The 23552-nt window shown below is 42.9% G+C and overlaps 1 protein-coding gene across 3 annotated transcripts in view; it reads right to left on the bottom strand.

The window, feature by feature from the left end:
- JADE3 (jade family PHD finger 3) overlaps positions 1–23312 on the bottom strand; it is a 162993-nt gene extending 139681 nt beyond the window's left edge. The window contains exon 1 of one of the 3 annotated variants that reach the window (XM_060087582.1): positions 23274–23312. The gene's annotated coding sequence lies outside the window, so the exon portion shown is untranslated. Of the gene's footprint in view, positions 1–22805; positions 22916–23273 lie in introns of those variants that run through there. The other 2 variants (XM_060087583.1, XM_060087581.1) reach the window with 2 other exon arrangements.
- Between the last annotated feature and the right edge of the window lie 240 nt (positions 23313–23552).

Raw genomic sequence — 23552 nt, forward strand, 5'->3', positions numbered from 1 at the left:
TTTCTCCCAGGAATGAAAAGCAGGTTCAATATTTGAAAATCAATCAATGTAATCAACATATTAAATCTAAAAAAGAAAAACCAAATGATAATATCAGTTTATGAGGACAAAACCATTTGTCAAAATTCAAAATGCATTCATAATAGAAACTCTCAGCATACTAGGAATAGAAGGGAACTTCCTCAACTTGATAAAGAACTTAAAGGTGAAATAAGAAAAAGGTGTGCTCTCTCATCACTTCTATTAAATATCATACTAGAAGTCTTAGCCTGTGCAAAAAGGGACAAAAAATATATAAAAGGTATACAGATTGAAAGAAAGAAATGAAAGTATCCCTACTCCTAAACAGCATGACTGCTTAGAATATATCAGAGAAATCTATTTTTTAAGTCCTATAACTAACACCTTAGCAAGGAAGCAGGATATAAGGTCAATACAAAAATCAATCATATTTCTGTATGGTGGCAATAAACAACTAGAAACTGAATCTTTAAAAAAATATATCATTTACAACAGCTCCAAAGAAATGAAACATTCAGGTATATATCTAACAAAACATGTACAGGATCTCTATGCTGAATACTACAAAACATAGAGGCTTCCATGAAAAAAATCAAAGAAAATCTAAAGAAATGGAGAAATATACTATATTCATGTGGTGGAAGATTCAGCATATTAAAGATGTCATTTCTCCCCAAAGTCATCAGATTCATCATTAGATTTAATCTAATTCAAACAAAAATGCCAGTAGGATTTTTTGTAAATATAGACAAGATGATTCTAAAATTTATAAAGAATAGCAAAAGATCTAGAATAGCTAAAACAAATTTTAAAAAGAAGAATAAAGTTGGAGAAACACACTGATTTTAAGGCATAATATAAAGCCACAGTAATCAAGACAGTGGTATTGATGAAGTGATAAAAACAGAACAATGGAACAAAAGAGAGAGTTAAGATATTGACCTACATAAATATAGGCAACTGATTTTTGAAACAGGTGCAAAAGCAATTTAAAGGAGGAAGGATAGTCTTTTGAACTAACGGTGTGGGAACTATTAGACATCCATATGTAAAAAACAGATCTCTACCTAAACTTCACATCATGTACAAAGATTAACTCGAAATAGGCACATATCTAAATGTAAAACATATAACTACAAAACTTTTAGAAGAAAACATAGGAGAAAATCTTCATGATCTAGGGTTAATATAAGAGTTCTTAGACATGAGTCCTTTTAAAAAATGATAAATTGGACTTCATCAAAATTAAAATCTTGCTTGGTGAATGACACCATTAAGAGAATAAAAAACCAAGCCACAGATGTGGAGAAAATATTTACTGATAAATCACATAACCAACAAAGGATTTTTATTCAGAATATTAAAAAAAAAAACCTCTCGGACTTCCCTGGCAGTCCAGTGGTTAAGCCTCTGCGCTTCCAATGCAGGCGGTGTGGGTTCAATCCCTGGTCGGGGAACTAAGATCCCATAGGCTGCAAGATGCAGCCAAACAAAACAAAACAAAACAAAACAAAAAACAAAACTCTCAAACCACCACAGCAAGAACACAAACTACCAAATTTAAATTAAAGCAAAATACTTGAACAAATACTCCTCTCAACAAATATCTGAGTAAAATACTCCTCTGATGGGCTCAATAAAAATCATAAATTTTAATTTAGTTTGGCTAATTGTAAGGGTAAGAGCAACACTACCTCCAGCTCCCTACATCCCAAGGCAGAAGCTGGCCCAAACAGATTATTTTTTCAAAAACATTCTATTGTGAAATATTACAGAATTGTTTTAATAATCACCAGGGGAAAAGTAGGTTGAAAAAATTACTCCTACTCCTGTTCTATGTCCTCAACCCACTTCACGCCCTCCTCCTTCGTGTTTTATAATTTTGGTTCAGACTTGCTTTGCAGAGGATTCCCTACGCTGCATGGAAACTTGGCACTTTGGTCTTTGTATGAATGGGCACCATATTTCGATTATTTCTGAGTTTGAGTGTTTATTGGAAGATATTTGTTTCATACCTCTTTCGATAAAGTTGTCAAGCTGATTCAGAATATTTATAAATACCAGTTTGTTTGTGAACCACGTTTTAACCCACCCTTCCTGTTTCGCAGGGTGTTTCAAATCTGTATGCATTTAATACTCAGTGGTGGTGTAGATCATTAAATTTTATTAATGTGAAAGAGATCCATTCTTTTGCTTGACTCCATTTTAAATCTCTTGGATGCTGACAGGGCAGATTGCAACCCTCCATTTGGGCTCTATTCTCCATTTTCATCCTGAACAACTGCAAACCAATGATTGACACTGAGTACTAGTTGAGCTGGCTTGGGGAAGGGGGTGAGGGTAGTCAGGGCTGAGCAGTGTCTAGTGCCTGGAACTCACTGAGCATTTGCTGAATTTGTTAATTTGATTATACTATTCAGTAGTGTGAAAAGGCAAGTGTTAAAATAAAACCTGTTAGGGAAAAGGAGGCTCTATCACAACAAGCTGCAGTATATTTTGCCAAAGCTATTAGATTTTTGAGGCAGCTGGTAGTTTATCAATTTTTATTGCTCCAATATAGTTATTTTATGGCCATTACTAGCAAAAGCGAATTATAGGAATAGTGTTTGACAGGAAAGAAGGGCCCAGTGTGAGTCTATTTGTTCTGGATCTCTAAAACAAAGGTTCTTAATGTCATCCTCTCGGTTTACAGATAGAACAGTAACATGATAGGAAAGACATCAGTTTCTCATTTTGTGAGAGTAGTTCCAGAAAGTCTTTCTGCAGTTTTCTTGAGCACCTGCAGAGGTATCCAGTTTTTTTCCTGAGAAGACCTCTTCAGGTACCAGCATGATCACAAAGGTATTTCAAGGTGCTCTTACAGCACTGAAACCAGCAGTCAGTAGTAGATATCAGGGACTTTGTACAGGATGGGGCATGGTCCACAGACAATGTTGTAGGATGTTCGGGGTATAATATAATATATATATAATTACAATATAATTTTCAAAATTAAGAACATGACTCACATACAAATACAGAATGAACACATGTCGAAGACTAATTTATTAGTGAGGGACCCAGCATTATGTAAGGCTGATTCAAAGAATATTTGAGAGATTCAGTATATATAGATACTGAAAGTAAAAATGCTAGAATAAGATAGCTAAATTAGATAGAAAAGTGGTTAATGCACTATAGAACAGTTAATCCATAGTCTTTGGGATTATTTCTTCTACCAAACAAATTTTTTTCATCTCTACCAGACAAAAATCTTTAAGTTAACATGTCACTTCAAAAAGTCTGTACCCTAATCATTAGTGAATAATAAGCCAAACAAGGATGTAATCCCCTAAGGAACTAAATAATCCTTGGGTGGGCCTCTCAGTCAATGCTCCAGAATGACAACGAAAGGACATTTGGTCGTCCTTTTGTATTATTTTTTAAGTTTTAAAATAATTTCTATTAACAGAGGGTTAATAGTTTTATACCTGAGTCTAAGTCTTTGGAAGTAAAATTAAGGTTCTAGGGGGCCCACCTTTGGAATAGTGAGTGTAGTAGCGCTTCTATACTTTACTTTACACATGCGTTTCAAAATAGTCATTTATTACCTTTCAAAGCAATCATAGGATCTTAGAAGTCATCTGAGATCCAGTCATCTCCTAGGGCAGGAATGCTTTCTTTAGCAGTCTTGACAGGTAATCATGAAGCATTTGTGCACAAGAAGGAAGGAAACTAACATTACTGAGTGCCTATTATATACAAATTTATTTTCAAAGGGCCAAATTTCTTTTCTCACAATAATATGTTTAGCCACATTTATCAAATAAATAGATCTCTTCAGCATAATTGCTTTGAATTATACCTTAATTTAAAAATTTATACACAGTATAATTTACCCTTTTTAATGTACAGTTCAAGTTCTGACAAATACCTATGGTTGTAATTACCACCAAAAACAAGATACAGAATGGTTCCAAGCATAATTTCCTTTTAAATGTCAATTAATCAACAAGCATTTACTGACTACTGACGTGTCCAGTAGTTACTGGTCAGTCTTTGCAGATAGCAGGAAGAGTGTGAAAAAGCAGGAGAAGTAAAAAATATGATGCCACTGTCCAAAGAACTACCACAGTCTAAACTGCAGGGCACAGTTGCACACACACAAACCAAGCACAAATAAGCAATCTACTAGGTAATAATCTGCATGACATGTGGGTTCTTGGATTGATACTGACATCATGTGACCTTGAATAAGCCATTTATTATTATTACTTCTTATCTGGGACTTTCTTTCATCATTCGTAACTGGAAGGGGTTGTCCTAGACAACCTCTTTGGTCTCTCCTAATTGTAAGCACATGTGAAGCAGGTAGTGAGGGTTCAGAGTGATGGTGGAAGGTTGGGAAGTTGAGAACAGCTTTATGGCATTGAGGAAGTCCATGGGTTGCCCCTCAGGGTTAGTGAACGAAGTAATTAGTGAGGGATGCAGCATGCAGCTGAAAGATATGACCTGTCAAAGGGCTGTGAAGGGAGCAAATGAATGGATGTTGGTCCAGTGGAGTGAAGAACTGCAAGGAGTCATCCTGGAAGACAGTGTTGAGCCCAAGCTTTGAACTGTTTGAGAGCCAGGGAGAGACATGAGGATTAGGAAGCTTGGTTGTCTACTAAGTAAAGAGGAGTGACACCTTGATGACAGTGATCCACAGCAATCTCTTACTGACAACCTACCATGAACATGCCCTCTAGATGCCAGGAATACAGCAGTACAAAACCTGCTCTTTCAGTTGTTTATTGCTGCATAACATATCACCCCAAAATTTAGTGACTTAAAATAACAACCATTTTATGTGCTCATAATTCTGTGGGTCAGCAATTTGGGCTAGAATCAGCTGAGTGGTTCTTCTGCTAGTCTTTCCGAGAGTTCCTCATGAAGTTGGTCATCTGGCAATACGACTAGGGTTGAGTATTTAAGATGGCCTCACTCACATGCCTGATGGTTGGCTGTTGACTGGGCTCTCCTTATCATCTCTCTTCCTCCAGCATACTAGCTGGGGCTTCTTCACATGGTTGCTTCAGCGTTCTCAGGGAGAAGAGGAAAGCTACAAGACTTCTTGAGACCTAGGCTCAGAAGTCACCCAGAGTTACTCATGCTGCATTTATTGGCCAAAGCAAGTTACAAGAACAGCTCAGATTCAAGGAGTAGAGAAACAGACTCCACCTCCTGATGGGAGGAGCTGCAAAGTCACACTGTAAAGTGGTGTATATACAGAAATGAAAAGACTTGGTGGCCATTAAGCACTCTATCACACCATTCCATTTGGGAAAATGAGTGCTGAGCACATAGTCCTGTGGGCCTTGAGAGATGGAAGGAACCACTGAGGTGAAAAAAATGAGCTTTTGAGTGGATCCTGAGAAATGTGCAGGTAGAACAAACAGAGGAATGTGGAGAACTTCAGGCAGAGGCAGTACAGACTGAGTGGCAGGGTGACTGATGGTACGTTTAGACTCTAGTGAATGCACACTTGGGTGGAGTGGGTAGAGAAGAGGATTTAAGACATAAGTGGTAAGGATGGTGGGAAAGGGTGTGGGGGGTGTGGGGGACTTTACCTGCTAGACTCTCAGGAGTACAGGTATACCTACTATGCAGTGATCAGCCAGGAGTACATGGTGGCTTAGTGGCAAGAGTGGGTATGGTGGTGTAGCGAAGACATCCTTAAGAGCCTGCATCTTTATGAACAGCAGTTTGGAAGGAAGTTGAGTGTGACCTGGAGCAGCATAGAGATCATGGTAAGAAATCAGCCTAGAGACAGTTTCCCTAAAGGCAAGTGCCTACATGGATTCTCCTCAAGGGGCTAAAGGGCAAAATTGGAGCTTCTACAGGTAGGTTTATTTAGAAGCATAAAAAAATGTTTATCCTGGATTGAATTGATTATCCTAGAGAGAGCTAAATTTAGGTTCATAACACACACAAACACACCCCCCCTCTCCTGTATAAGATTCGACTTTCATGTGAGACAAGTAGGATACAACTGTTTACAGTCAAAGTTTTGTTTGTATTTGAAAAGAAAAAAATCCTAGTGCTCTTTAACATTATAAGTGGGCAAGGAATCATGGATGAGGCTAGAAACCATGATGCAGCCAGGGAAAAGCTGCCTGTAGCCTTGACTGTAATCTAAACTACGGAGCCATGCTCTGCCCAGGCAGACTGTACAGCCACACTTTTCACAGTGGCAGCATAGGAAAACACCAGTTTTCTTTTGACAGTCTGCAAAATGTATATTTCTTTTCCAAACTACTGCTTTCCACAGGATTTATGTGGCCATTAGAACACGTTATGTGCAATTTTTTTAAACACAAAATGAGAAGTGATGTGTGGTTTGTTAAACAGCAGGCAGCAAATAGATAACCAACAAGGACCTACTGTATAGCTCAGGGAACTATACTCAATATTTTGTAATAACCTATAAGGGAAAATAATCTGAAAAAGAATATATACGCACACACGCACACACACACATATGTATCTGAATCACTTTGCTGTACACCTAAAACTAACACAAAATTGTAAATCAACTATACTTCAATAAAAAATAAAAAACCAGCAGGCAACAATTCTGTTTCAGGTATTTGTGAGAGACAGAACGTAGAGAATTTGAAGCTCTACTATCACTATGGGAGAGGCAGTCTAGTTGTAAAGCTTCAGGTCATGTGTATACAAAATAGGTCACAGAGTAAGGAAGTATGGCATTAGGTGCCAAAGTGAATAAAAAAAGACAGGACTTAAAATGAGAGAATATGGCGCAGAGGATAACATCCAAGTGAGTGGGTTTGGGGGAAATGGAGAATCTCTCAAGCTAGAATTTCCAAGAATTTGGAATTGGCCCAGGCAGGATTGATTGGCAGGAAGAAGAGGACAGGATGATCCAGCTGTGAGGAAAGGCTCCAGGTAAACTTGAGTGTTGGACTGTTAGTGGTATTGCGGGAGGGGAGCCAGTGAGGAAACAGTTCAGAGATGACTTCCCAGTCTGTGTGCTTAAGATTTCTGTTCCACCTAGTTGCCCTGAAATCACAGGTGAAGAACTGTCCTCAGTTGATGGATTGTGTCATGGGAAGACATTACAAAACAACTGAAACTAATCGACAGGAAAAGAAAGGATATTTAGGTTCCTCTTTACACATACAGGGCTTTATCCACTGTCTAGTAGGTGAATGGATGGCCCTTTGTGCATACATCATAGGATAGGGAAAAGTTCTCCAAGGGAAAACACATCTCCTCTGCCCTTGGTGCTTGCTCAGACTGAGCCAGACCATAGCATGCAGCAGTTATGCAAGAAAGGGACCTCCACTGCATTTTCTAAGGACATAGTACTCTAGGGAGATATCTGAGTGGGCATGCTGTTTTTGTCAATTCTCTCCTCAATGTGCTCCTAAAACTGGGGAGGTTTCCTGTAAAAAGATGTGTTTTCTTTTACGATCTGAGAAATTATAGATGGTTCATATCATGGGGGTTCCAAGAAATCATGCCTCATCAGTGTCCTCAACAGTTAGCTTTTTAAAAAAGTATAAAAATAGCATTTAGTGATTATCCGAATTACTTATTTTGTGGGGAGGTACTCAGGTTTACACACTTGAGGAGTGCCTACACATAGGCCTGGTACATAGCAACCACTCGAGCGCTAGTTGATTCTGAGCTACTTTTTGCAGCTTCTTTATGAAGTATAGCAATGCACTAAATTTTTGGTGAATGTGATTCTTTAATGCTGGGAGGACAAGTAAAACCATCAAAAGGGGGCATCTGGTCCAATCTTTGGATATTATATAGTACTCCCCTACGTCTAAATGTTCCTAAGGACAACTTTTAAAATTTCGCCCATGGACACGATGCTTTGAAGGCTTGCCTACCAAACACACCACACCTATGGATTATTATTTTTTTAATTACTTATCTCCATGATATTATTTTATTTTATTAAACATGTTTATTGGAGTATAATTGCTTTCCAATGGTGTGCCAGTTTCTGCTTTATAACAAAGTGAATCAGTTATGCATATACATATGTCCCCATATCTCTTCCCTCTTGCATCTCCCTCCCTCCCACCCTCCCTATCCCACCCCTCTAGGTGGTCACAAAGCACCGAGCTGATCTCCCTGTGCTATGCAGCTGCTTCCCACTAGCTATATATTTTACGTTTCATAGTGTAAATATGTCCATGCCACCCTCTCACTTTGTCCCAGCTTACCCTTCCCCCTCCCCGTATTCTCAAGTCCATTCTCTAGTAGGTCTGAGTCTTTATTCCCGTCTTGCCCCTAGGTTCTTCATGACCATTTTTTTTTTACATTCCATATATATGTGTTAGCATACGGTATTTTTCTCTTTCTGACTTACTTCACTCTGGATGACAGACTCTAGGTCCACCCACCTCACAATAAATAATTCAATTTCGTTTCTTTTTATGGCTGAGTAATATTCCATTGTATATATGTGCCACATCTTCTTTAACCATTCACCTGTCGATGGACACAGGTTGCTTCCATGTCCTGGCTATTGTAAACAGAGCAGCAATGAACATTTTGGTACATGACTCTTTTTAAATTATGGTTTTCTCAGGGTATATACCCAGTAGTGGGATTGCTGGGTCTTACGGTACTTCTATTTTTAGTTTTTGAAGGAACCTCCATACTATTCTCCATAGTGGCTGTATCAATTTACATTCCCACCAAGAGTGCAAGAGGGTTCCCTTTTCTCCACACCCTCTCCAGCGTTTACTGTTTGTAGATTTTTTGATGATGGCCATTCTGACCGGTGCAAGTCACTGACTTTTAAAATGTCAGGGATTTTTCATTTTTCATTTTTATCCTAGGAGGAAAAAAAGGAAGCTGAGTTCCTATCACCAGGCAATTTTCTTTTTTTTTTTCAAATTTAATCAGTTACACATATACATATCTTTCCATATCCCCTCCCTTTTGCGTCTCCCTCCCACCCTCCCTATCCCACCCCTCCAGGCGGTCACAAAGCACCGAGCTGATCTCCCTGTGCTATGCGGCTGCTTCCCACTAGCTATCTACCTTACGTTTGGTAGTGTATATATGTCCATGCCGCTCTTTCACTTTGTCACAGCTTACCCTTCCCCCTCCCCATATCCTCAAGTCCATTCTCTAGTAGGTCTGTGTCTTTATTCCTGTCTTACCCCTATGTTCTTCATGACATTTTTTTTTCTTAAATTCCATATATATGTGTTAGCATACAGTATTTGTCTTTCTCTTTCTGACTTACTTCACTCTGTATGACAGACACTAGGTCTATCCACCTCATTACAAATAGCTCAATTTCATTTCTTTTTATGGCTGAGTAATATTCCATTGTATATATGTGCCACATCTTCTTTATCCATTCATCCGATGATGGACACTTAGGTTGTTTCCATCTCTGGGCTATTGTAAATAGGGCTGCTATGAACATTTTGGTACATGTCTCTTTTTGAATTATGGTTTTCTCAGGGTATATGCCCAGTAGTGGGATTGCTGGGTCATATGGTAGTTCTATTTGTAGTTTTTTAAGGAACCTCCATACCGTTCTCCATAGCGGCTGTACCAATTCACATTCCCACCAGCAGTGCAAGAGTGTTCTCTTTTTTCCACACCCTCTCCAGCATTTATTGTTTCTAGATTTTTTGATGATGGCCATTCTGACTGGTGTGAGATAATATCTCATTGTAGTTTTGATTTGCATTTCTCTAATGAGTAAAGATGTTGAGCATCCTTTCATGTGTTTGTTGGCAGTCTGTATATCTTCTGTGGAGAAATGTCTATTTAGGTCTTCTGCCCATTTTTGGACTGGGTTGTTTGTTTTTTTGTTATTGAGCTGCATGAGCTGCTTATAAATTTTGGAGATTAATCCTTTGTCAGTTGCTTCATTTGCAAATATTTTCTCCCAATCTGAGGGTTGTCTTTTGGTCTTGTTTATGGTTTCCTTTGCTGTGCAAAAGCTTTTAAGTTTCATTAGGTCCCATGTGTTTATTTTTGTCTTTATTCCCATTTCTCTAGGAGGTGGGTCAAAAAGGATCTTGCTGTGATTTATGTCATAGAGTGTTCTGCCTATGTTTTCCTCTAAGAGTTTGATAGTGTCTGGCCTTACGTTTAGGTCTTTAATCCATTTTGAGCTTATTTTTGTGTATGGTGTTAGGGAGTGATCTAATCTCATACTTTTACATGTCCCTGTCCAGTTTTCCCAGCACCACTTATTGAAGAGACTGTCCTTTCTCCACTGTACATTCCTGCCTCCTTTATCAAAGATAAGGTGACCATATGTCCGTGGGTTTAACTCTGGGCTTTCTATCCTGTTCCATTGATCTATCTTTCTGTTTTTGTGCCAGTACCATACTGTCTTGATTACTGTAGCTTTGTAGTATAGTCTGAAGTCAGGGAGCCTGATTCCTCCAGCTCCATTTTTCGTTCTCAAGATTGCTTTGGCTATTCGGGGTCTTTTGTGTTTCCATACAAATTGTGAAGTTTTTTGCTCTAGTTCTGTGAAAAATGCCAGTGGTAGTTTGATAGGGATTGCATTGAATCTGTAGATTGCTTTGGGTAGTAGAGTCATTTTCACAATGTTGATTCTTCCAATCCAAGAACATGGTACATCTCTCCATCTATTTGTATCATCTTTAATTTCTTTCATCAGTGTCTTATAATTTTCGGCATACAGGTCTTTTGTCTCCTTAGGTAGGTTTATTCCTAGATATTTTATTCTTTTTGTTGCAATGGTAAATGGGAGTGTTTCCTTGATTTCACTTTCAGATTTTTCATCATTAGTATATAGGAATGCCAGAGATTTCTGTGCATTAATTTTGTATCCTGCAACTTTACCAAATTCATTGATTAACTCTAGTAGTTTTCTGGTAGCATCTTTAGGATTCTCTATATATAGTATCATGTCATCTGCAAACAGTGACAGCTTTACTTCTTCTTTTCCAATTTGGATTCCTTTTATTTCCTTTTCTTCTCTGATTGCTGTGGCTAAAACTTCCAAAAATAGGTTGAATAAGAGTGGTGAGAGTGGGCAACCTTGTCTTGTTCCTGATCTTAGTGGAAATGGTTTCAGTTTTTCACCATTGAGGACAATGCTGGCTGTGGGTTTGTCATATATGGCCTTTATTATGTTGAGGAAAGTTCCCTCTATGCCTACTTTCTGCAGGGTTTTTACCATAAATGGGTGTTGAATTTTGTCGAAAGCTTTCTCTGCATCTATTGAGATGATCATATGGTTTTTCTCCTTCAACTTGTTAATATGGTGTATCACATTGATTGATTTGCGTATATTGAAGAATCCTTGCATTCCTGGAATAAACCCCACTTGATCATGGTGTATGATCCTTTTAATGTGCTGTTGGATTCTGTTTGCTAGTATTTTGTTGAGGATTTTTGCATCTATGTTCATCAGTGATATTGGCCTGTAGTTTTCTTTCTTTGTGACATCCTTGTGTGGTTTTGGTATCAAGGTGATGGTGGCCTTGTAGAATGAGTTTGGGAGTGTTCCTCCCTCTGCTATATTTTGGAAGAGTTTCAGAAGGATAGGTGTTAGCTCTTCTCTAAATGCTTGATAGAATTCGCCTGTGAAGCCATCTGGTCCTGGGCTTTTGTTTGTTGGAAGATTTTTTATCACAGTTTCAATTTCAGTGCTTGTGATTGGTCTGTTCATATTTTCTATTTCTTCCTGAGTCAGTCTTCGCAGGTTGTGCATTTCTAAGAATTTGTCCATTTCTTCCAGGTTGTCCATTTTATTGGCATAGAGTTGCTTATAGTAATCTCTCATGATCTTTTGTATTTCTGCAGTGTCAGTTGTTACTTCTCCTTTTTCATTTCTAATTCTATTGATTTGAATCTTCTTCCTTTTTTTCTTGATGAGTCTGGCTAATGGTTTATCAATTTTGTTTATCTTCTCAAAGAACCAGCTTTTAGTTTTATTGATCTTTGCTATCGTTTCCTTCATTTCTTTTTCATTTATTTCTGATCTGATTTCTATGATTTCTTTCCTTCTGCTAACTTTGGGGTGTTTTTGTTCTTCTTTCTCTAATTGCTTTAGGTGCATGGTTAGGTTGTTTATTCGAGATGTTTCCTGTTTCTTAAGGTGGGATTGTATTGCTATAAACTTCCCTCTTAGAACTGCTTTTGCTGCATCCCATAGGTTTTGGGTCGTCGTGTCTCCATTGTCATTAGTTTCTAGGTATTTTTTTATTTCCTCTCTGATTTCTTCAGTGATCACTTCCTTATTAAGTAGTGTATAGTTTAGCCTCCATGTGTTTGTATTTTTTACAGATCTTTTCCTGTAATTGATATCTAGTCTCATAGCATTGTGGTCAGAAAAGATACTTGATAGAATTTCAATTTTCTTAAATTTACCAAGGCTTGATTTGTGACCCAAGATATGATCTATCCTGGAGAATGTTCCATGAGCACTTGAGAAAAATGTGTATTCTGTTGTTTCTGGATGGAATGTCCTATAAATATCAATTAAGTCCATCTTCTTTAATGTATCATTTAAAGCTTGTGTTTCCTTATTTATTTTCATTTTGGATGATCTGTCCATTGGTGAAAGTGGGGTGTTAAAGTCCCCTACTATGATTGTGTTACTGTCGATTTCTCCTTTTATGGCTGTTAGTATTTGCCTTATGTATTGAGGTGCTCCTATGTTGGGTGCATAAATATTTACAATTGTTATATCTTCTTCTTGGATCGATCCCTTGATCATTATGTAGTGTCCTTCTTTGTCTCTTCTAGTAGTCTTTATTTTAAAGTCTATTTTGTCTGATATGAGAATTGCTACTCCAGCTTTCTTTTGGTTTCCATTTGCATGGAATATCTTTTTCCATCCCCTTACTTTCAGCCTGTATGTGTCTCTAGGCCTGAAGTGGGTCTCTTGTAGACAGCATATATATGGGTCTTGTTTTTGTATCCATTCAGCCAATCTGTGTCTTTTGGTGGGAGCATTTAGTCCATTTACATTTAAGGTAATTATTGATATGTATGTTCCTATTCCCATTTTCTTAATTGTTTTGGGTTCGTTATTGTAGGTCTTTTCCTTCTGTTGTGTTTCTTGCCTAGAGAAGTTCCTTTAGCATTTGTTGTAAAGCTGGTTTCGTGGTGCTGAACTCTCAGCTTTTGCTTGTCTGTAAACGTTTTAATTTCTCCATCAAATCTGAATGAGATCCTTGCTGGGTAGAGTAATCTTGGTTGCAGGTTTTTCTCCTTCATCACTTTAATTATGTCCTGCCACTCCCTTCTGGCTTGTAGAGTTTCTGCTGAGAGATCAGCTGTTATCCTGATGGGGATTCCCTTGTGTGTTATTTGTTGTTTTTGCCTTGCTGCTTTTAATATGATTTCTTTGTGTTTAATTTTTGACAGTTTGATTAATATGTGTCTTGGCGTATTTCTCCTTGGACTTATTCTGTATGGGACTCTCTGTGCCTCCTGGACTTGATTAACTATTTCCTTTCCCATATTAGGGAAGTTTTCAACTATAATCTCTTCAAATATTTTCTCAGTCCCTTTCTTTTTCTCTTCTTCTTCTGGAACCCCTATAATTCGAATGTTGGTGCGTTTAATGTTGTCCCAGAGGTCTCTGAGACTGTCCTCTGTTCTTTTCATTTTTTTTTCTTTATTTTGCTCTGCAGCAGTTATTTCCACTATTTTATCTTCCACCTCACTTATCCGTTCTTCTGCCTCAGTTATTCTGCTATTGATCCCATCTAGAGTATTTTTTATTTCATGTATTGTGTTTTTAATCGATGCTTGATTCATCTTTAGTTCTTCTAGGTCCTTGTTAACTGTTTCTTGCATTTTGTCTATTCTATTTCCAAGATTTTGGATCTGGGAAATAGAATCTTGGATCATCTTTACCATCATTATTCTGAATTCTTTTTCAGGTAGACTGCCTATTACCTCTTCATTTGTTAGGTCTGGTGGGTTTTTATCTTGCTCCTTCTCCTGCTGTGTGTTTTTCTGTCTTCTCATTTTGCTTATGTTACTGTGTTTGGGGTCTCCTTTTTGCAGGCTGCAGGTTCGTAGTTCCCGTTGTTTTTGGTGTCTGTCCCCAGTGGCTAAGGTTGGTTTAGTGGGTTGTGTAGGCTTCCTGGTGGAGGGGACTAGTGCCTGTGTTCTGGTGGATAAGGCTGGATCTTGTCTTTCTGGTGGGCAGGTCCACGTCTGGTGGTGTGTTTTGGGGTGTCTGCGGACTTTTTATGATTTTAGGCCACCTCTCTGCTAATGGGTGGCGTTGTGTTCCTGTCTTGCTAGTTGTTTGGCTTAGGGTGTCCAGCACTGTAGCTTGCTGGTCGTTGAGTGAAGCTGGGTGCTGGTGTTGAGATGGAGATCTCTGGAAGATTTTTGCCGTTTGATATTATGTGGAGCTGGGAGGTCTCTTGTGGACCAGTGTCCTGAAGTTGGCTCTCCCACCTCAGAGGCACAGCACTGACTCTGGGCTCTTCAATTTGGGATGATGTGTTGTCTATTCATATATTCCACAGATGCAGGGTACATCAAGTTGATTGTGGAGCTTTAATCCGCTGCTTCTGAGGCTGCTGGGAGAGGTTTTCCTTTCTCTTCTTTGTTCTCACAGCTCCTGGGTCTCAGCTTTGGATTTGGCCCCGCCTCTGCGTGTAGGTCGCCGGAGGGCGTCTGTCCTTCGTTCAGACGGGACAGGGTTAAAGGAGCAGCCTCTTCGGGGACTCTGGCTCACTCAGGCCGGGCGGGAGGGAGGGGCACCGAGTCCGGGGCGAGCCTGCAGCGGCAAAGGTCGGCGTGACGTTGCACCAGCCCGAGGTGCGCCGTGCGTTCTCCCAGGGAAGCCGCCCCTGGATCCCGGGACCCCGGCAGTGGCGGGCTGCACAGGCTCCCGGAAGGGCGGTGTGGGCAGTGACCTGCCCTCGCACACAGGCTTCTTGGCGGCGGCAGCAGCAGCCCCAGCGTCCCACGCCCGTCACTGGGCTCCGCGCTTTCAGTCGCGACTCGCGCCCGTCTGTGGAGCCCCTTTAAGCAGCGCTCTTAATCCCCTCTCCTCGCGCACCAGGAAACCAAGGGGGAAGAAAAAGTCTCTTGCCTCTTCGGCAGCTCCAGAGTTTTCCCGGACTCCCTCCCGGCTAGCTGTGGCACATTAGCCCCCTTCAGGCTGAGTTCTCGCCGCCAGCCCCAGTCCTCTCCCTGCGCTCTGACCGAAGCCCGAGCCTCAGCTTCCAGCGCTGCGCGCCCCGGCAGGCGAGCAGACAAGCCTCTCGGGCTGGTGAGTGCCGCTCGGCACTGATCCTCTGTGTGGGGATCTCTCCGCTTTGCCCTACCCAGGTATGTGGGGGGTTTCTTGCCTTTTGGGAGGTCTGGGGTCTTCTGCCAGCGTTCAGTAGGTGTTCTGTAGGAGTTGTTCCACGTGTAGCTGTATTTCTGGTGTATCCGTGGGGAGGAAGGTGATCTCCGTGTCTTACTCTTCCGCGATCTTACCCGGAAGTCCCCAGGCAATTTTCTAGAGAAATGTACAGCTCTAAGATGTACAAAGTGAGCCTTCTATTCATTTTCCCACACATGCTTCCTAGGGTCCAGCTGCATTTTCATGTAATGTATTTCAAGCCACAAGCTGGTTGTAAAGCCTATTTCAGGTGTGTAAAAGGTGTTACTTCTAAAATCTTCACAAGCAAAAGCCAAAGGCTGACTCCCCAAATTACTAGTCACTGGCCACTCTACAGCACAATGGTGGATTCTTCACTGCAACCACAGGGAGATTTTAAAATCTTGACCAAATAAAACGTATCTACAGAGAATCCTTTGTCCTTATTATAATGCCTAAATAAGGATTTCTTCTCTTAGGTAAAGTTATAAATCACGTAAAGGTTATTAAGAAAGGATGCAAATGTTTCTCTCATCTTTCAGGTGGTGATGGATTCCCAATTAACCGTCTTTTTGCTTGACTACAAAACCTAGTGCAGTCTAGTACACTACAGTTTTTGTGATAAAGCTTGAACGGGAGGTTGAGGAAACCCAGGGGCTCCTTTCATAATAGCCACACAAGATCAGTGAGCAGCCAAGCCATTCATGAGAGTATCTACATCTAGAGCCACACTGTCTCCCTTTGGCTTCCTCCTAGAAAAACCATCACTCAGCTCCACACTCGATAGAAGAGACGTGGCATGATCATATTACTTAGTCTCAAGAATACACTACATTTACAAATGAGCATTTAAAATGATTTATCAAAGGAAAAGCGGTTATATTCATTAATAATTATTATGCATTACTGTGGTAATGGTCCCAAATTTTCTCACATCTCCTTATGTCCACACCCTGGAGGGTCCCCTCCCACAATGACTCTGGGCTTGGCCACGGAAGAACTTCTGTGGTTTGGCTGATGGGACAATATCAAATGTGACACAAGCAGACACTTGAGAAGTGCTTGTGCACTGGTGCTTGCTCTCGCTTGCTACTCTTTGTGCCTTTGAGACCACGATGTTAACAAGTCCAGACTAGCCAGCTGGATGAGAGACCACTTGGAGTGGGGATGAGCCATCCCAGCTTAGGGCCTCCTAGACCAACCAGCCTGCCAACTACCAAATGTGCAAACGAGGCCATCCTAGGTCATCCAGCTGCCAGCTAACTACCCTCCCTGCCAAAAAAAAAAAAAAAGAAAGAAAAGCTAATTGACATAGGCTACTTCAAAGTAAATATGCTTGTGGTCCACTACATATGGAAAGGGGAAAAGAACACTGATTTTCCCTATGAAGTTTACTCTGCACATAAGAAATAGTTTCAAACAGAAAAACCTGCAGTACCTGGATGAGAATAAATAAATATATAAGTATTGAAAAAATTCATCAGTCTTCCCAGATTCTCACAAATGCACTGTCTGCCATCACGGATGGCACACACCAAACACACACACACACACACACACACTCCACAAAAAATTTCCATTTTGTCACTGAAGCATCTTTATCATGATATATTTAAACCAAAGTCTTATATATTCGACAGTTCCATTTCTAACATGAACAACAACTCAGGTTTCCAGGAATTACTTTTTCCTTCAATTCTACTTTTTTTTCCCCCATTTGACAGGGCTTGGTGAAAGCTGAAAGAGCTCCCTTAATACAGCCTAAAAAGCATCAGATATAAGAGCCCAATTAAACCTCCTTCTAGAAGCATTCTACAGGACCAGCTTCTTCCAGCATTACAGCAACTCTTTTTAGCCATGTTAATGGTGGGCAGTAAAAAATGTTTAAGATCTACACATGGGACTTCCCTGGTGGTCCAGTGGTAAAGAATCCGCCTTCCAATGCAGGGGACATGGGTTCGATCCCTGGTCAGGGAACTAAGATCCCACACGCCGAGGGACAACTAGGACCGTGTGCCACAACTAGAGAGTCCGTGTGCCTCAAACTACAGAGCCCACGCGCTCTGGAGCCCGCGTGCCGCAACAGAAGATCCCACCTGCCTAAACGAAGCCTGTGTGCCGCAACTAAGACCCGACACAGCCAAAAAAAAAAAAAAAAAAAAAAGATCTACACATTTGGGCCAGAAACACTGCCTCTATTGGATCACAAAGTGGGACACTGAAAGGGAAATGACTCTCTTAAGCCACTTTTGTTTAGTCCTCACTAGATGCCTTTCTGGTTTAAATACACACACACACTGAAAAACACCTTCCAGCAGCCTCCCCCAGTCCTTGGAATAAAACACAAGCTCCTTAATGAGGTCCCATAAGGCCCTGTCAATTTTCCCCTGCCTATCTCATCTCTTTCCCCAGGTCCTAGCCAAACCTCTGTGGATCCTTTCTATATCTCTCTCCCATCTCAGTGCCCTTACAACACCTGTTGTTCCCTCTGTCTAGCAATCCCTTCTCTCTGACTTTTACCTTGTTTTTTCCTGCTCATCCTTCTCCAGGGCACCTTGCTGATCTCCCTCTCAGAAGCATTCTACCTCTTACTTGCTGTGTGACCTTAGGCACGTTACCTTTGCTTCACCTCTTTGAGCCTCAGAAAGATACCCTGTGATAAGCTCTTAACACAGTGCTTAGCACACAAGAAATGGTTAACAAATCATCGCTGCTGTTATTGCTATTATCTCATAGTGATCTCCATCACAACTCAGTACAATTAATAATTAGATATTTATTTGCAGAAAAATAGAAACACCTCCTTGGATTTCACCTTAATACCTAGTACCTTTCATGCTATTCCCCCCATACTGTATTTTTTGAAGGGCAGATGAAATGAACGTTTACAGAGCAATTATTTTTATTTATTTTTAATTTTTTTTGCAGTACGTGGGCCTCTCACTGTTGTGGCCTCTCCCGTTGTGGAGCACAGGCTCCGGACACGCAGGCTCAGCAGCCGTGGCTCACGGGCCCAGCCGCTCCGTGGCATGTGGGATCTTCCCAGACCGGGGCACGAACCCATGTCCCCTGCATCGGCAGGTGGACTCTCAACCACTGCACCACCAGGGAACCCTGACAGAGCAATTATTACCTCAATTAATTATTATCTCGGAGGTGTGGTTTGGCAGATTAAGAAACTGAGGCACGGTGAAGTTAAGTAACTGGCCAAAATCAAGTGATGGATTAAAATGCAAGTTGGCATGACCCCACAGCCTGTGTTGGATATGACACCAAAGGCTTCCCTAACTCATGAACCTTGTCATCTAAGAGCAGCAAGTCTCAGAAAAGACGGATCTTCACATTACCACACTTCCCAAATGACTCCCAGGTATCTAACTCTTCAAATCCTTAACCAGCTTGCTGTTCCAATTACCCCTGTAAACCCCTTTAGCAGAATACTCTTCCCCTTGATTGAGGTGATAGATTTCCTTATTAACTTTCCACTGGATGTTGAACTCTCAAGGGGATCAATATCTTTCACCTCTTACACCCCTAGTAAATATGTGCTTGCTAAATAAATTAAATGAAAATGTTGGAGAATATATTATAGGTGCAAAGTTGGGGGAGTGGTGGAATGGATTTTCATAACTATTAAAGTTTGGCAGAGCTAAGAACAAACTTGACAAAAACGCTGACAAAAGGGGAGTTTACCTTAACCACTTTTACAATTGATAATGATTTCTATATTTAGCACCAGAGATTCCATGTGATTTACAAATGTGTGCTTTACAGCTTTAGGTAGATTTCACTCACCAATGTTCTGCTGCACCCCACAGCTGCACCTGGGCCACACTCATGCAGATGCCTTTGACAAATACCAATCTCTCAATGGTTACTCTCAAATTGTTCATAAAAAGAAACAGAAAGAGCAAATGATAAAGCAAATGGGAACAAACTGTTAGTAAACTTGAGTGAAGGGAATAAAGGAGTTCTTTGTACTATTCTTAGAACATTTTTTTGTAATTGTATCAAAATAAGAAGTTTTGAAAATCTAAAAAACAAATTTCCCAGGAGATTGCAACACACAAGGTCTAGTGTACTGGCCATGCTGGTACCATATTCTCTTGTCAGCTGTTCCAAAAAACACACTCCAGACTCAGGTTTCCTTGCGTTTCAGCCAACAAAAAGCCCTTTAGGTAACAGGGCTCAGCCACAGCTTCTGGGTTGGGACAGAGATTAAATTATTTACTGCTTGAAGAGCATTAATGAACATATAGGTATCTCCCACTGGACAACGCCCCAGTACTATTTCCCCACACCGGGCCCCCTACTTTCTTCAGTCGGCTACCTTTGAGTTCTTACTTTCCTTTTCCCAAGCTCAGCTATAGGGTCACACAAATTCTCCCCAGGACACTTCTTGCTCACTGTCGCCGGCAAGAGATGCACAGAGGCAGTTCCGATGGTAAGAGCTTTGCTGCTGTTGTCTATGGAGAGGTCTACAGGAAGGAGGCAAAAATAACCATGGGGGAGTCACAAAGATTCCAGAAAACAGAAAACTCAAAGCTAGTAGTTACTTGGTCTGTAATGACCACTTGCTAGCACTCTTTTATTCGTTCATCACTTCTACCTACTCATCCTAGAACTTCCCCACCTCACAAACCAGAATGCTTCAGCTTTCCCAGTCACTGTAAGTGGAACAACAGGTAGAAACTTGTAAACCATTCAAGTGTCCCCATATTAGCCATTTCAGGAAAGTGCCACATGGGTGTCACCCAATACTCACCCCTCACTTATAAGGTGAGATAAGTAAAGGTCACAGTAAGTTATCCCCTGATGAGAGATTTTCTTAATGTAAACCAGCATATGATCTCTACCTTCCTCAGCTCCTGTTTTGTGTAAGCTCTATGAGGAGGTAGGTACATTATGTCCTATGATAATATTCAACCTCTGTATCCCTGATCAAGGCTTGTTAGAGCCCTTTGTAATGCCATGTCTTCAAAAACACCCAATGCCTTCTGCCTCCCCCAAAATACTTGCTTAGTTCCAGCCAGACCTCAAAGTAGCATGCAAAAAGAAGAAATGCTTTTGTGTAGCTTAGGGCAGAAATGGGTTGTTAGGGTCAGTGGAACACAAAGGAGGGAAAAAACAAGCATTACCAAAGGAGATCATACTCAACCTACAGCCTTCAACATCCTTTGTTCTTAAATATTTTAACTTTCGCTAACTCATACATCTCAACTATGACGAGCGCCCTGCACCATCACCTTTCTTGCTCCTGGGAACTCTCTACAGGCCAGAAGGTGGGTCCCGGTCACCCCTAAGGCTGCTTCCAAGTCACTCCTGGAGGCCAGATGATCACAAACACTTCAGGAAGGAGTGGGAGGCCATTCTTCACTTTCCCCTACCTGTGAACAAGATTCACCAACTCCTACAGGTGAGAAGGCATTTACCACACTGCCAAGGCACAGCAACACGACTCAGAAAAGTGGGAGAACGAAAATGTGGGTTCTAGAACCAGACCAGGACCCCTGAGTATTCCAGAACTGACTGGATGAAGAATGCAAGAAACTCTGTCAAGGCACCAATACTGGGTTAAGAGCACTTCTCTAGCAAACAAAACTGTAGAGAAGAGCATAGCTGAAGAAAAGGTGTCAATGATGGTAGCCAACACTGAGATCTCGTGTAATTCTCCCACCCTTGGAGAGAGTCATTATCCTTTTACAGTTCAAGTATTTAAATTTAGAGCTCACTTTAAATGAAAAAGAAAATGATATGTTATAGAGGTAGAATACTCCTAGGCTAAACAAAAGAGAAAAAAAAACACACATTTTCACTTATCCAGAGAGTAATCACACGATACTATAAAAGCATGAGAACTACACTATTCAAAAGGTACAGAGGCCTGGGATCCACATTCCCATTGTTTACAGATGTTATGAAAGTATTAAATTAAATAAAAACGCGATGCTTTGTTCAGGCCGACTCCTTTCTCACACCCCGCCTTCACCCCCAGGCTGACAAGAAATGGCTGCAGGGAAGGTATTTAAGAGAACTACTCTGGGAAAGTGCATTCTGGGTTGCTTAAACTAAGCCAAGATGTTGTGCAACCAGTCTTTACCTAAATTATTTTCCATTACTTTGCCAGTTTTGAGAGAAGCAGACAGTTATCTTTATCAGGGAATGAGGTCGCCTTTCCCTCCAGGCCACTGGAATCACCATCAACACGGTTTTGATTTCTTACACAATCAGACGGCAGGGGGGTGGGGGGACGCGGGGGGGGGGACACGGGGACCTCAACCTCAGCTTCACAGATCAACGGATCTCACATCAAAAACAATCTCTCTAACATCTGAGACCATGGATTTCCCTGCAACTCAGAAACCCAGAGAAGCGGCCAAACAAGTTTCTTGCCAAATGCTTAGGAGCTGCATATGTCCCAGGGCTACACAATGATACCAACTTTTAAACATGCCTTCACATACCACCATTATGGTCACACACTCGAAATCCCGCCCCCCCTTTCCTCCTCACAAATAATAAACGCAGGTTGCCCGGTGCAATTTAAAGCCAGACTTCACCGAAGCAGTGGCTCTGAAAAGCGAGAGAAAAAGATTGGAGGGAGGCTATCTTTTCTTTTCTTTTTTTAAAATCGATTGCCCCACGGCGGAGGGAATAAAACCAACTCGATTGCTGGAGAAAAGTTAACTTTGCCGTGCCCAGCGATGGGAAATTTTTCCCATAAGACTGGCAAAGCCCTCCCGTTTTCACCACCCCCGCCCCCGGACCGCCCGGCGCTCACCGCGGATCCGGACCCGGAGCGCCGGAACAATGACGCGAGGGGGAGGGAAAGTTCGCCGGCCCGCGGGGCGCCCGGGCTCACCGGGGACCTCGCCGCCGCCCGCACCGCCCGGCCCCCAGTCTCCGGGACTCGGTTCTTCCCGCCCCCCAACATCGAAACAGGGCGCGCCCCCGCTCCCCGGAGCATCCGGCCCCAGGCGGCCAGCAGAGCAGGTCCTCCCGCCGCGGGTCTGACCCCAGGAGCCCCGAGAGCAGGCAGTGGACCGGGAGGGAGGGGGCGTCAGGATGGGGCACCGGAGGGAACGGTCGCAACAGTTATGGCGCTTAATTCCTGCCCGAGTGTAGCCGCAGCCGAGCCCGGCCGGGCGCCCCCACCACCCCCGCCCCCGCGCCGGCCACCCGGCTCTGCGCCGGCCGGCCGAGGGACCACCGGGCACTTCACCTTAGCCCACACACGCTCTCGGCCCCAAGGCGCTGGGGACGCCGGAGGCCACCGCTGTAAGGAGCCGGAGCGACCCGGAGCGCGGCGAGGCTGGGCCGGGACGTTGCGCTCCGCGGCGCCCGTTTCCACTCCCCGAGGCCGCCACTCCCGCTGCCCACCCAACGCGACGCCCCCTAGCCCGCTCGCCCCGCGTCCAGCCTCAGCGGCGCTTACCTTCGCGCAGCTCGGTCGCCGCTCCTTCCCGGCTCCACACTCGGGCCCGGCAACGTGCCTGGTGAGTCGGGTAGGGGTGGTAACCGCCCCCCGAACCGCTCGCTTTCTTCTCTCCCCTCCCTCGCACCTGCCCCCTAATCTCCTCCCCACCCCCGCCCCCCGCCCCCCGCCCCGCCACGGGATCCGCCGGGGCCGCCCCCAGTGCCTCAGCTCCCGCCCTCGGCCCTCGCCCGCCTGGCCCGTGAGGCCTCAGCGCTGGGCAGGCGGTTGGGCGGCGGCGGCTGCAGCGGCGGAGGCGGCGGCGGCGGCGGCGGCTGAAGCGGCGCGGAGCACTATTGTATTCCTGACACTGTGCGCTCCCACGCTCCGCCTCTTCCCCTTCCTTCCTCCCCCCGTCCCCCCAGCCCCCGCGCTCCACTCACCGCCCCCCCCCCCCACGCAGCCAACCGCTGTCCGCGCTCGCCCTACCCGACTGGCTCCCCGCCGTCCGCCCGCCGCGCGCTCTTCTGGCGGGCTGGGCGCCGTCGCTACCGCCGCGCGCCTCGAGGCTCCGCCCACTTAGTGCTCCCGCACCCGCGGCGCCGGGCTCCAGGTGGGTTCCTCTCTGCTCCTGCTGGGCGCGTTGCTATCGGGAGGCGCCTCAGCGCCTCTAAGGGCCGGAGGCGCTGACGACGGGGAGGTTCCTGGGCCGTGTTGAAATACTACCTAAGCTTTTCATGGCCCCTTTCAACTCTAAAGTTGTATAAG

Source organism: Mesoplodon densirostris, chromosome X (assembly GCF_025265405.1).
Source record: "Mesoplodon densirostris isolate mMesDen1 chromosome X, mMesDen1 primary haplotype, whole genome shotgun sequence".
NCBI classification, from domain to species: domain Eukaryota; kingdom Metazoa; phylum Chordata; class Mammalia; order Artiodactyla; family Ziphiidae; genus Mesoplodon; species Mesoplodon densirostris.